General features: G+C 52.3%; 1 long non-coding RNA gene across 4 annotated transcripts in view; it reads left to right on the top strand.

Annotated features, from left to right (window-relative positions):
- The first annotated feature begins 253 nt into the window (after nt 1-253).
- LOC141735946 (uncharacterized) overlaps nt 254-10841 on the top strand; it is a 127938-nt gene continuing 117350 nt past the window's right edge. For 2 of the 4 annotated variants that reach the window (XR_012584868.1, XR_012584866.1), the window contains exons 1-2: nt 7907-8945; nt 10787-10834. This is a non-coding gene — a long non-coding RNA (uncharacterized LOC141735946). Of the gene's footprint in view, nt 433-4540; nt 5153-7906; nt 8946-10786; nt 10835-10841 lie in introns of those variants that run through there. The other 2 variants (XR_012584869.1, XR_012584867.1) reach the window with 2 other exon arrangements.

Raw genomic sequence — 10841 nt, 5'->3', positions numbered from 1 at the left:
AGTAGGAATAATAACAACAGCAGCCAGAGGAAGGATGGGAGGCGATGCCAGGCTCCGAGGGAGCGATGTCCTCTACCCCACCTAAGCCCCGGGAGCAGCCCCACTCGAGGCGTGGAGCAGCCCCCGAGCCCTTTTTCTCCCTCTTTTGGCCCCAAAACCGAGTCCCTCTGGGCCGGGCTGTGTCCCGAAGGAGGGACTTGTCCCCGTCCCCCGTGGCCGTCTGATTTGGGAAGCGGAGGGGGGGAGAATGGGTGGGAGATGCCAAGGGGAGGGGGGAGCTCAGTCGCAGCCCGGTGTGGGGCAGCACCCTTGGCCGCTCCCCTCGCTTCATCCCCCCTACCTCCCTCCATCCCCTCCCTTCCCTTCTCGCCGGGCGAGCAGGGCTGGGCTGGAGAAGCCTCTCGCGGGCTACTGCAGAGCGGGGGGAGCGCGGTGAGTACCTTGGGGAGGGGGCTGTCCCCAGGCTGGCGAAGCCTGTCCGGGGCTGGGGGGGAGGCGGGCTACCCCCACCCCCTCTCGGCGCCCCGGTCCTTTGCCGACCTCCTGAAAACACGGTGGGGAAAGTTGGGGTCCGGGCCGAGGGAGGTGGGGGGAGGCAGCAACCCCGGACGGCGGCGGGGCAGGCTGGGGGGGCGTCCCCGCCGGGCAGGGGTGTCTCTCCCCACCACCACCCCCACCCCCCCAAGTTTCTTACCTTAGGTGCCAAATCTTATTTACACGAATAGAAGCTGTTAGATTACAAGCCTGGTCACCTGATGGGGGCTCGTTGGACACGCAGACCCACGGGGATCCGTGGGGTACCCAGCGTGGGGGCGGGGGGCTAGAGAGAGGGGACAGGCGGGGCGAGTGCCCGGCGGGGAGGGGGAAATCAAACTAAATGAGGTGGGGGCGAGGTGGGAGGGCGCGTTGGGGCCGTTGCTGGGGATGTGAGGGTCCGTCCTGAAGGCAGGATGGGGTGCAGCGCAGACCCTGCGGGGGAGAGAGGCTTTGCAGCCTAGGTACAGATCTTTTGGGGGTGTTAAAGAGGGAGGGGGTGGCCGCCCTTCCATCCCTCCGCACGACTCCGTCGGTCCCGGGGCACGGAGCTGGTGGGGGGAGGACGGCGGGTTTGCATCCCCCTGTTCGGCCGTAGCTCTGTCCCTTCATTTCCGTATGGCTACTGAAAAGCTGGAGGAGAAAACAGGGGCGGGAGGGGGCTCTTAGGGCAAGGGGCTGTTCTGTGTCTGCCCTGCCCGGTGCTCCCGGGGGGGTGGGGGGGTCGCCCGACAAGCGCTGCCCCCGGTACCCCGGCGCGGGGGATGCGCTGAGGAAAGCTCTGAAACTTCTTGTCAACAGCCGTGAGCGTGAAAACGGAGGGATTTTCCGTGGGGAAGTGCTGCTTCCCAGCTCCGGGGGTGCTCCCGAGGCGTGGGAACTGTCTGTCCGTCCGTCCGTCCGTAGGACGCGGCGGGGAGATGCGATGCCGCCAGCCCGGCCCGATACGGCAGGGAGAGAAAAGCGTTTAATCAGTATTTTATCAGGAGAACACCGCTTGGAAAACCCACCATGCCCTTTAGCAGAGACACCTTTGCTGAGAAGGACACCTTGGGCTTGTGATGGAGGGTTAATAATTTATATTCGGGTTTTGCGACCTGGGAGATGCAGCCAAGTTTTTTTCTGTTTTGCCCCGGTGCAGACGCGCCACGCGTGCTTCCGCAACCGCACACGGCGGCCACGCTACCATTTAATATAAATACTTGGTAGTCGTGCGCCCACAGCCTTTCTTCACTGAGAAAGCCCAGCACGTCGTTGTTTTGGGGTTGTTTTTTTTTCCGACAAGAAGGGATGAAGTCCTGTAGGTGCGGAAGAGAAGTCCTCCGAAAGAGCCGGGTTACTCTTCTCCGCCTGCAGCCTGTTGAGATACGAGAGAACCCAAATTCCTCGAAGGAGATCTGGGAAATCAATTATCGAAGCACACCGACTTGGCGGAAGCTCGGTTAATGAACTACCAAAATAACAAAACAAAACAAAACAAAAAAGTGTCGGTTAATCCAATCAAACGTAACCTCCAACTTCTCGGGAGTGCGTCTTCCTCCGAAGAACCTAACGCGATTACAGCTCCTCACTGCCATTCCTGCCCATAAAAACTGCCTTTCGGTAACATCAAACCTTTCATTTTAATTATTTTTATTAAAAAGAGGAAGGGAGAATCGGGGAAACGTAAAGCCTTCTATGACCAGCTAGCGAATGCTTCCGAGAAAAAGGTCTTTCCACGCAGCATCGGTGCAAATTAAATAAAGAATGGGGCCATTCTGCAGGGACGAATACTGAAATATTACCGTTCCCTGGGGTATTTCAGCCGCCCTCCCCCACACACACACCCCACCGTCCGTAAACTCAGCTTTTCTTCAAACAGGCACCCACGGAGCGAGACCATAGTTTGATCCCGGCAATTAACAGGCGAAGCGGGGACGACAGGGGCAGGGGGGCGACTATTCCCCCTCCGTGTGTGCAAAGGGATGAAGGGTGCAGGTGGGGCGGGGGGCTGGGGGTGCTGCCCATCACCTAAGGGATGCTCTGCCCGCAGGCAGCTGTTCGTCGTTATTCCCGCCAGGTCTCTGTATTTTATTTTATGTATTATTTTTATAGCATTTTATTTTAAAATTATATATATATTTATTATTTTATTTTAATATCTTTTTCTTTTTAGGTTTTCTTTTCTTTTACTTTTATTTTATTGGTGGAGCAGAGCCCAGAAGCGGCGGCGACGGGTAGGATTTGGGGAGAGCGGGGGCGGGGGGTCCTGCCAGCTCCTGCCCGCGGGAGGGCATCGGCAGGTGTCGCTGTCCCCCCGCCGCCGGGGCCGGGGCCAGGGCGGGGCGGGGGGGGGAGGGACCGGAGTCCGGCGCCCTCCGGAGCAGTCCGGGGGGGTACACGGGTGGGAAAAGCCTCTCTGAGGAGCGGGGTGTCGTGTCCCGTTCCCCCCGCCTCAGCGTCCTGCCCACCTTTTCCCCCCGCTCACACGTGGCGTCCAGCCCCCCGACGTGATGGAAAAAGGTAAAATAAACCCCGCGCCCCGGACCGAAGTTTGAAATAAAAGCAGGTTGACTTCTCTCCGTGAGGCCGTAATTATGGAAAAGAGCCAAATAACCGTGTATTTCAAACCTCACCTTTATTAAGAGGTTATTTTATGCCCAGGTGTGAACTGATGGCGGAAATATAAGAGCAATAAACCCATCGCGAAAGCCGGTTCCCCTTCTGCCGGTGCTGGAAGCCAAAATCACGGCGTTCGCGGAAACCCGGCCAACTCGGCCGCATATCCCGGGCTGCTGGTGGAGTTGGCGTTCTGCGGTCTCACCAAAACGCCCCTAACAAAGAGTTTGCCGTGCGTCACTCCCAGAAAATCTCACCATTTAGCGGTTATTTGAAGTCTGGATGAAAGTATCCGCAGTTTTCGCCCCCGCCGCTCCTCTTGGTTTCTACCTTTCTACCTCTAATCAGGGGAGTTAATCGCGAAGTTAAACGCTGTTAATCAGGGAGAAGGGGGTACGGCTTTGGGGTTTTCTTTATAATTTCTGAAGGAGATGTACCTTAAGGTGTATCCCCACTGGAAGCTTTTGTGTAAGGAATTCAGGTTATGATTATATTTTTGTCTGTGCCTAGGCAAAAAAAACCTCTAAATTCAGCTTTTTTTTTTCCTTACCGGAAAATGATAAATTATTTTCCCCATGACAGATTTCGGTTACTTCGCCCTAATATTACATGTTTGCTATTCTACATCTTTTCGTTTCAGTATTTAAATCTTGCGGAGGAAAAAAAAAAAAAGAAAAAGAAAAAAAAAAGAAAATACGTTTCTCTATACCTGCCTCTCCACTCTTCTAAAATAATCTGTAAATAACGCCAAAACATGCATGTTCACGTGTAGACCATATCGGCGCATTTCTGATTATTTGCAGTTTGATAAGAAGACAGAGAAGGCTGCAGAGACAAGGGAGGAAATCTGAGTGTAAAGTGCTAAATACTGGGTTTAGAGGAGTCTAGATACTAAAAACAGGTGTGGGGGGAAGACGACGAGGGTGGGGGAAAAAAAAAATGAGAAGACGAGGGAGTGGGTTTATTTCATGCATTTATTTATTTTCAATCCGACGCCCCGTGTCATCTCCGCGGCTGTAGCAGTCACCCCGAATCTGAGCGTTATCAGAGCTTTTATATATTAATTCATTTATTTATTTACCTATCCTTGGCCGAAATCCGTGAAACCGCCAATTTCGGGGGCATTCCAAACACCAAGGGCGAGGCGTGCCGCGGAACATCCGCGCACGTATTTTGGGCTGTAAAAGGGCGATATGAGGTAACGCGTGCGGGGGATAAGGAAGGGGGGAGCGGGGGTATTTATTGTTCCTATTCCACCCGTCGAGTTGGCGTGCAAGAGGCAAGTGACGAAGGGGAGGCAGGGGTCCTCGCGCTGCCCGTGGCGCAGGCAGAAACACTCCCCCGCAATCCCACACCACCCCCCCCAGGGCTCCTTCCGTGATTCACGGTGCCGCCGGTGCCCCCCTCTGGGGGCGGCCGTCCCCGTCCCGTCAGGGCGGCGAGGGTGGGGGGACACACACACGCACAGAGGGGAAGGACGGACAGGCGTACGCCCCCGCGCTCACCTCCGCGTTTTGCACATGCTAAGGCAGGTCCGCCGGCGAATGAGAGCTGCACGTGCCCTAATTAAAAGCGGGGGGGCAGGGGGGAGGCTGGCTTTGAGTCCGCGGGCCGGGCACCCGCTGTTGGTAAAAAAAAGTGTAGAAACGGTACTTTCCCTAATGAATTGTTGCTATATGTTGCAAGGTAAGAGCTAACCTAGCGGGTGATGGGGTCGGTTTCCGTTTTAGTCTTTTTTTTTTTTTCCTTTTTTTTTTTTTTTTAATGTTTTACGTCTAGCTATCTGACCACTTTTTATTGGGCGACATATCGGTGTAGGGCTTGTGAAACTGGAGCGAGAGGTAGCGCTGGAAATACCGTAAGAAACACCGAAGAATTTAAGTATACGTTGTGGTGAAACAGGCACTGAATAATACAGACCGAGCACGGCACCCTGCTCTTTATTTAAAAAAAAATAATAAAAAAACCCATGCATCACAGTCTTGGGGACGGCTAACTTTTGCCCTATCCGTTCATGCAGGTAAGTCAGTCATAGCGTACCTAATTATCTGTGCATGCACTCAGAAAGAAAAAACGTGTGTACGGGCGGGTGTTGTTTTTTTATAGAATAACGTTGCTCGTTTTTTTAAAAAAAAAAAAAGGAAAAAACATTGTATGCCTGGCGTATAAAAAGAGTGTAATATTCTGTTTTCAATCAGAGTTAAACTACTCTTCTTTCTCGTAAGGATTTCCCCATTAAGGGAAACCAAAATGCGCTCACGCTGTTTGTAATGCAATTCAAGGCCTGTGGATTTTCGGATAAAGCAAATGTAACGCTATCGGCAATACTTTAAAATAGACTCTAAAAATGCCTTTCCTGTAAAGAATTAGGTGGTGGGTTTTAAGCTACACACGCTGAAACGAGATGTAATACATTTAATAATGCAGCACTTAAGACAGAACATACAAAATGTCTTCCACAGAGAAAGCTCTCCATACCTGGGGCTGCACATTTTAAGAGAAGACTTTGAAATAAAAGGTTCCTGAAATTGAGGCAGATGTAAGTGCGCTTACAGGCCGTAATACAGCACTGAGATATTGTAAATCCTTGGAAAAGGTCCCCATCACACGCATTATCTAGACCGCCATATACCTTAAAACTGTATAATTTTAATTTTTTTGTTTTCCTGATGCGAAGTTAATTAGGCGATCAAAGTTCCAGTTCCAAGCTGGCGGTATGACAGCTGAGCAGGGAAACGAGATCCTCCTCCCCTCTTAAGGCCCAATAAGCATCTTGTGCACCTTGATTTTTAATATTAGCGCTGTGCGCATTTTGTAACCTTACACAAACATAAGCATGGAGGAAACGGAATATAAAGACACAGACGCAGCAGTGTGCCGCCAAAAAAAACCCAAAACCGGGGAAATGGGAAAAAAGGGAAGGGGGAAGGGTGGCGGTTTTGAAAAACAATAAATAAAACCACAGAAAGGAGACATCAAAGGAAAAGCCTGTAACTTTCAGTAAATTAAAAAAAATGCAAATATACCTTTACATATGCATCAGTATTAAAAATAATAGACGCTGGAGCCAACAGGAGCGGGAGGAGGAGGAGAGGAGAATGGCGCAGCGCTGGAGCCGCCCGCTCCAGCCGGGCTTTTCTCGGCCCTGATCGCTCATTTCGGGGTTGTTTATTTTGTTGATGATGATGATGGTGGTGATGATGTTTGGAAGAAGAGGGGAGGCCAGATTTTCTGTTCCGTTAATTAGGATCTTCCGCAATAGGGGCGATCGCTCCGGGAATCCGCGGTCTCTTCTCCCAGCAGCGGCATTTGCATATTCTTTTTTTTCTTTCCTTTTTTTTTTTTAATGCCCTAATTTCCTTGATGTATGTAAATGTGGCCGGACGTACAGTATGCTTCGAGCTGACGTCAGTGGACGTGACCTCGCCGTTAAACCTTGAACGTGAAACGGGGATGGGGGCGGGGGGGATGCGGGGCGGCAGCGCAGCCGCGGAGACGCTGCGCGCTGCTCCGCGCCCCTGCCCGATTAAATGAGCTCTGCAAGCAACAGCAATAGCAACAACCCGCCCGCCCCCTCGCCCCGTGCGGCCCCAAAACAAAGCCCACCTCCCCGCAGCACCGCCGAGCTCGTCCTGCTTTTTTTTTTTTTTTTTAATTTTTTTGTTGTTTCGTGGTTGGTTTTTTTGGTTTTTGGTTTTGTTTTTTTTTTTTGTTTGCTGCTTCTCTTCATCAGGCGGCAAGCGGGAAATAGAAAACTCCAGGCAAATTTAAAAAAAAAAAATTAAAAATAACTCTTCATCTGTCCCCAAAATATTGCATAAGCCAGTGGAGGCGAAGCATCCCTCCGGGTACCGCCAGGACGGGGCTGGGTGCGAGAGGGTTGCGGTGATCCCCGCATCCTTATCGGCAGGAGGAGCGGTATAAGCGGGGAGTGGGTGTCTGGTGGCGGAAGGTGACCGGTGCGAGGGTGAGGGTGCAGAAGAGCGGTTTGGGTTCCTCTTCCTTCCCTCCTCCTCGCCCCCCGTGTCTCCCTTTGGAGACGCCGCGGGGTGTGAGGATGTTTGGAGAACTTTTAGCGCCCGGGGAATTTCTGCCGGCGAGGCGGCGGGGTGAAACGCAACCGGCGGCTGGAAAGCGAGGGGTGTTCGCTGTCAGGAGCCGTTTTCTCTCCTTTTCTCCTGACGTTGTTATTTATTTATTCGCTAGCCTGCTGTGAGATGCTCCGGAGCATCTCTCCGGACCTCGGCGGCGGCAACTGCCTCTCCACCCAAGCATCTCAACTCGGCTGAAACGCCCACACCGGGGAGTAGGAACGCCAGAGTGTTTCTGGCAGGGGTGGAGCGGTGCAGACTTTTATAAATCCTCTCAGCAGTTGGATTTATTTTTTTTTTTCCTGTGCAGGCGGGGGGGTTCCTCCTGAATTCCCTCCGCTCGCGTTTGGCTCCTCACAGAGGTCTCTTTGTCCGCCGGGTCCCTCGGGGGCCACGCCGCCGGGGGATGCCGAGGTACCAGGGGGATACGGTGGGGCCGTCCCCACTGTCTTGTCCCCCCCGCCTCGAAATCAGCACCCGGGGACGGCAGAGCGCCTCCCCGCTCCCTGCAGCCACCGTGCATCCCTCCCTCGCTCCATCCCTCCTCCATCCCACCCTCCTCCATCCCACCCTCCCCACACACCTCCTGCTCCGGCGCACACCCAAACTTCTCCCCGCCCGCCCTCTCCCCTCACTCCCCGCCCGCCTCCCGCGCCCTAAAACCCAGCCGGGCTTTGATGGGCGTTTTCACGCTGTTTCCAAACCGGGGGCGATGGACGAGGGGGGACAGAAGGAACCGGCAGCGCTTTCGGACATCTTCTTTCCAGCGACGAAAGGTCACACCACAAGTTTGCATGACAGCAGGGATGGGAAGAGAATCTTTTTTCTTAGTAGCGTGATTTTTTCCTAATTTTCTTTTTTTTTTTTTTTTTCCCTCCTCTTTCTGCTGTTGGCCGGCTGGTTGGTTTTGGCAGAAGTTGCAGAAAATGGAAATGCCTCCCAAAAAATAAGACTGGGAAGAAACTGTTCTTCAGAAGTTAGCTGGAGGAAAACATCTTATAAAACTTGACCTTTTGCTGCAATTTCATTATTTTGTTTTTAAGTTTCCAAAGAAATGTGCGCTTTCCTTCTTCTCTGGGAAAAGGTAGCCATTGCTCTTCTTTAGACTAGACATTTCCAATTTGTTCCGTCTGTCAGAATGGGATTGTGAGAGGTTTTGGTGCAAATTCATTATCTCTGGCAACGCATAACGTATAGTAGGAACTGAAAAAGACCGTGGCAATGGATGAACAATAGGGCTTCAGTTCATCAGCAACAAAAGCGTTGGGGAAATTGGTTGAATTTCAGAGCACGTCCTCCTCAGCAGAGAGGGCTGGACTAGACCTTGGCCAACCCCCCAAAAAACTTGCAGAGCCTCACATACAACACTTCACTTTCTACTCCGGGAAGCGTAGGAAGCAATATGGGAAAAGAGGAAAAAAAAAAAAAAAAGAAAAGGAAAAAAAAAAGCCAAACCGAGGCCAACTTTCTGCGTTTGTCTCCACTTTTCCTGGAAGGAAGATTTCTAAATCTTTTAGAGCCGTTCGCGCAAAGAATGACACCGTGGAGCTAAGCGTCACTTTTAAATAGGGATGGCGAAGGGAAAGACGTGAATTTCTGGAGACACGTAAAGCTTTCTCTGCTCCGAGGGGGCTTGGCCGTGGGGATCTTTGTTTGCTACCGGCGGCTCGGCTCACACCCTAGACCTGGGGTCAAATCTTTCTCTGATGAAGGCGACGAAATGTAAGTATCGCGGTGTGTTTGTGTGTGTGGTGGTGGAGGGGGGGGTGGATAGACTGATCCTGAAATTCCCTGCAAAACTGAGGGAGCGGAGGCCCGCGCAGGTCGGGGGGTTCCCGGTCCGTGGGAGCCCGTGCTGGGGCCGCCTCTTGCCCGGCAGCCGGAGCGGGTCGCCTACGCGGGGCCTCCGGCCGCTTCCACTCGCCCCCGGCGAGAGAAATTTGATTAACAAGCCAGGGTTTATGACTTGACACGGCGACTTACGCCGGTCAGCCGAATTTTGTGCGTCTGATGCCAAACCTGTTGGTCGTGGGGAGTAGTTAGGTGCGGGAACTGCTAATTACCCGGCAGGCTGCCGGCGGAAGCAGAGCTGAGGCTTTTCAGAGAGATTTTTGGCACCGGCTGGGTGCTTTCGGAAGGTGTGCAGGCACAGGTACAGTCACAGGACTGGGGTATAGGAACTAACTCCTGTGGACTCTGCATATTCGAGCTTAAAAACAAAAAATAAAAGGAAGGAAACGCAAATAAAAAGGAAAAAAAAAGGGGGGGGGGGGGAAAGGAGGGGGGGAAAAAAGAAGAAAAAATGGGGGGAGGAAAGAAAAAGGTTGGGGGGGAAGGAGAAAAAAGAGAGAAGCCGAAGGCAGGTCTTGCAGCTGGCTGGGGTGCAAGGTGTTGCTCGCTGCAGGTAGCCCACCCGCTGCCTCCGCAGCCATTCCTTCCTGGGATATCCAAAACGCAGCTCGGTCAAGACACGCACCCCTCGGGGCGGGGGGGCGGTTGATAAACGCGCGATGCTCCTGCCACCCTTTCCTTCCTTCCCGTTCCGGCCCAGGCGGCGGGGGCAGCGGCTCAGTCCGGCCCTGAGGGCAGATCGGGGGGGGCCGGGGAGGGGGGGACTGCCCCGCAGGCCGGGGAGGGCCGATGAGCCGAGTGTCACCGGCCCCGGGTGTCACCGGAGCGGGGGGACTCGCCCAGGGGTGCCCCGCTGCATCCATCCCTCCCTCCACCCCTCCCACCACAAAAAATAGCATCCCCCTCCCCAACCCCGGTCCAGCCAGAGTCCGTCAAAGGGGTGAAACTGCAAAATAGAAGAACTCGGTTGCTCCCTGGGAAATAATAATACTAATAATGTGGGGTTTTTTTAGCTGAGGATGATGTAATCGATATAATGCAATGAAAGCGAGTGGCTTACGTTGCATTTATTCCCCCCCGCGATTCCCGCTACGCTGTCAGGGCTGTAAACAGAGAGCATGCCTTCCCGGTGATCCCGGTTTCAGGACACCGGCGGTGCGGAAGAGCTGGTAAATCTAGCGGGGAAACGCTGGCTTAATGTGTTTTGCATGTTTTGAACTGAAGGCTAGGTGGAGCCTCCATCCTTTATTAAGTAACTGGCAGCTGACAGTATGCAAATCCTTTATCTGCCTCTGTAGTTTTCGTCACTTCTGTTCAGCAGCCCCAAATAATATTCTTAACCTCTCATTTTTTAATCATAGTTCTCCAGAAATAAGGACGCAATTTGTGTTTTTTTTTCTATTAGTATTAAATTATTCATATTATTTCCTGTAACTATTGATTGCCACAGTTAACCCTGCACATACCGAAGTACATTACTCATATCTGTTTTGTGTCACATTAGATCATCTGCAGGAAATGTGGCTAGTTATTTCGCTGTTTAATCTAGAGCCAAGCGTTTCAGTGATTTATTTAATAATCTCAAAATGTTAATATACTCAGCGCCTTCTGAACACACATAGGTTTACCTGTTCACATGTATTTCAGGAACAAACACTGGAAGGAAGTTTTTAAATTATGATCCTTCGCCTTTTTTCCTGGCTATTTTTCAGATTTAGACAACGCAGACAGTCCACAGGGAGGGACACTCACGTGAAACGGTAATTT

The sequence above is a fragment of the Larus michahellis genome, chromosome Z (genome assembly GCF_964199755.1).
Source record: "Larus michahellis chromosome Z, bLarMic1.1, whole genome shotgun sequence".
NCBI classification, from domain to species: Eukaryota; Metazoa; Chordata; class Aves; order Charadriiformes; family Laridae; genus Larus; species Larus michahellis.
This window is presented reverse-complemented; position numbering and strand designations above follow the sequence as displayed.